This window comes from Bos indicus x Bos taurus, chromosome 8 (genome assembly GCF_003369695.1).
Source record: "Bos indicus x Bos taurus breed Angus x Brahman F1 hybrid chromosome 8, Bos_hybrid_MaternalHap_v2.0, whole genome shotgun sequence".
Taxonomy (NCBI): domain Eukaryota; kingdom Metazoa; phylum Chordata; class Mammalia; order Artiodactyla; family Bovidae; genus Bos; species Bos indicus x Bos taurus.
In genome coordinates, this window is record NC_040083.1 from 107,959,749 (window position 1) to 107,962,705 (window position 2,957).

Below are 2,957 nucleotides of genomic sequence, written 5' to 3' on the forward strand. Positions count from 1 at the left end.
GGTTTTTCCTAAGGTTTCTCTCCATATCTTGCAGCCAAAGCTTAGCCCATGTGTTCTCCTTCTCTCAGTGTCTTCATATATATACACATATTCTATTTCTGCATTTCTGTTATTTCTTCCTCTTTTTGTAAAATATTTATCTATGTATTTATTTGACTGTGCTGGGTTTTTAGTTGTGTCTTTGTGGGATCTTTAGTTGCAGCTTGGGGGATCTAGTTCCCTGACCAGGGATCAAATCCAGGCTTCCTGCATTGGGAGCATAGAGTCTTAACCACTGGACCACCGGGGAAGTCTCCTTTTTCTCTTTTTATAAAGACACCCATTATATTGGATTAGACCCTCATTCTTATGCCCTCATTTAATTAGTTCTATAAAGAGCCTATTCTCTAAATATTGTCACATTTGGAGTTAGGGCTTCAATACATGAATTGGAGGGGGACACAATTCAATCCATAATAGAGATCTTTCCTTATCTACATTCCCTATGAGATTATCTGTTATAGTACCCAGAGCTTTTCATTCATAATTTTCTATCTATGTACTTTAAATTTTGTCATTATTTTACAGCTTACATTTAATTGTCTGTTTCTTATAAATTCCGCTAGATCGGTAAACTTAATACCCTTGTCACCGTTCTACCTCCAGCACCTGGAATAGTGCCTAGAACACAACATGCACTCAAATATTGATTAAATGGAAGAATAATTTGACTGTTCAGTCACTGGGCAGAGCCTAGGTCTGCTTGTTCATCACCTAATCACCAATATTACAGCTGAGGCTATTACCTGTATCAACTTGAATGAAAGAGCAACTCGTTACGGGAAGCAGGCCCTCAATACTAGCACTCCTAACATAGTGTATTGATCAGGGTCCAGTCCGGAGATGAAATGAATTCTTAAATTGAAAGGGAGTCCACGGCCGTACCACCCTGAATGGGCCCGATCTTATCTGATCTCAGAAGCTAAGCAGGGTCAGGCCTGGTTAATACTTAGATGGGAGACTGCCTGGGAATACCGGGTGCTGTAGGCTTCAAAAAAAGAAAAAAAAAATTGAAGGGTAAACTTTCAATATAAAAATTTATTAACTAGTAAATAAGGATTAGGGCTTCCCAAGCGCTGTTAGTAGTAAAGAACCTTCCTGCCAGTGCAGGAGATTTAAGACACATGTGTTTGATCTCTGGGTCAGGAAGATCCCCTGGGGGAGGGCATGGCAACCCACTCCAGTATTCTTGCCTGGAGAATCCCATGGACAGAGGAGACTGGCACATCTGAAGTGACAGCATGCAAATAGGGATTAACTGCTAAGAAGGGAAAAGAGAACTCTGAAGAATATAGTAATTGCAGAAAGAGGAGTCTTTGCAAAGCTCACCTCCAGTATCACAAAACCAGGTTGAGAAAGGTGGGTTTGGAGTTGAAATAATTTGATAAATGTAATACTTACTGCTTAAGAACAGAGACCTGAGTATAGGAATATCTGGGTAAAAATTCAATGTAGGACCATAGATTTTGATTTCTAAATTTGGAGGGGCAGCGAACTCTTCGAAGGAGAGGTAGAATTAGAACTAGACTTTGGTAATCACATCAGTCTATAAGATGAATGGTTGCTGCTCTTAGTCACTGAGTCATGTCCAACTCTTTTGCAACCCCATGGACTATAGCCCACCAGACTCCTCTGTCCATGGGATTTTCCAAATAAGAATACTGGAGTGGATTGACATTTCATTCTATAGGGGTTCTTCCTGAACCAGAGATGGAACCCATGTATCCCACATAGCAGGGAATTATTTACCACTGAGCCACTGCGAGAGCTTTTTTATAAGAAAAATACATATGATAATAATGTTATGTGAAGAAAAATTTGATATAGATTTTAAAAACTAAAGACCTAATTCAAAGTAACTTAATTAGAACTTTTTTCCCACTAAAAACTGTTTAAGATAGGTCTTGTGTTAGTTAACTCAATGGCTCAATAAATTATCAAGGACACAGATCTTTTAACATATTTCCCCTTGGCCACATCCAACATGTAAACCTGTCTCCTTATAAAATTTATGTCCTGGATGCATTTTGTTTGCAGTTGTTCAAGTGATCATGTTGACTGACCGACCACTCCCAAAGACGGAAAAGGAATTGTCCTTTGCATGAACTTCTTTTTAAGAGCAATGAATTTTTTTTTTTCCCCAGAACCTCTGCTTATGATCTTCTTGGCCAGCACCAAGCTCAAGGCTGTACTTAAACTAATAATTATTAAGGGTAATAGGACAGCCATATTGACTTAGACCCAACATGATTCAATCTTCATGGTGAGGTTGAGCATAATATTTATGGAACCACAAATGGGATTATTTTAGGAAATACAGGGATGCCTGTTGAATAGAAAATCAATAACATCCCTGCAATAGAAGAAGATTTGCCCAAGGAATAGAACTTGGTAAGGGCAATTGTGCCCAAAAGAAGAGTTGATGAGAAGACACAGGTATTGGAAGCTATTAGACTTAATGAGGGAGTGGTTGACCCTTGAACAACATAGGTTTGAACTGTGCAGGTCCACATAGATCAGGTCAGTGCCCCTAACCCTCGTGTTGTTCAAGAGTCAGCAGTATTTCAAATCACCCCACTTAGCTGGACTATAGGTTGTGAAAGGGGAGAGTGAAGCACAAGACTGGTAAGTCATTTGGAACACGCTTACAGTACCGCTGATGCCAAGCAGTGGTTTTGGATGAATGAGAAAACTTTGGAAAACAGATGTTCAATTTGCAGTTATAATTACTGTACATGTTAAAAGTATGATTTTTCAAGTCCTGAACATGTTAAAACAGATACAATCTCTTTTACTAAATTTGTAATTTTACAGAACCATACAAAGATCTATATGGGCTTTCCAGTGATTAAGTGGTAAAGAATCCACCTGCAATACACAAGCCACAGGAGACTCGGGTTCAATCCCTGGGTCGGGAA

The 2,957-nt window shown here is 39.1% G+C and overlaps 1 pseudogene; it reads left to right on the forward strand.

Annotated features, from left to right (window-relative positions):
* The first annotated feature begins 910 nt into the window (after window positions 1–910).
* LOC113897978 lies at window positions 911–1,029 on the forward strand (annotated as a pseudogene).
* Window positions 1,030–2,957: the final 1,928 nt, after the last annotated feature.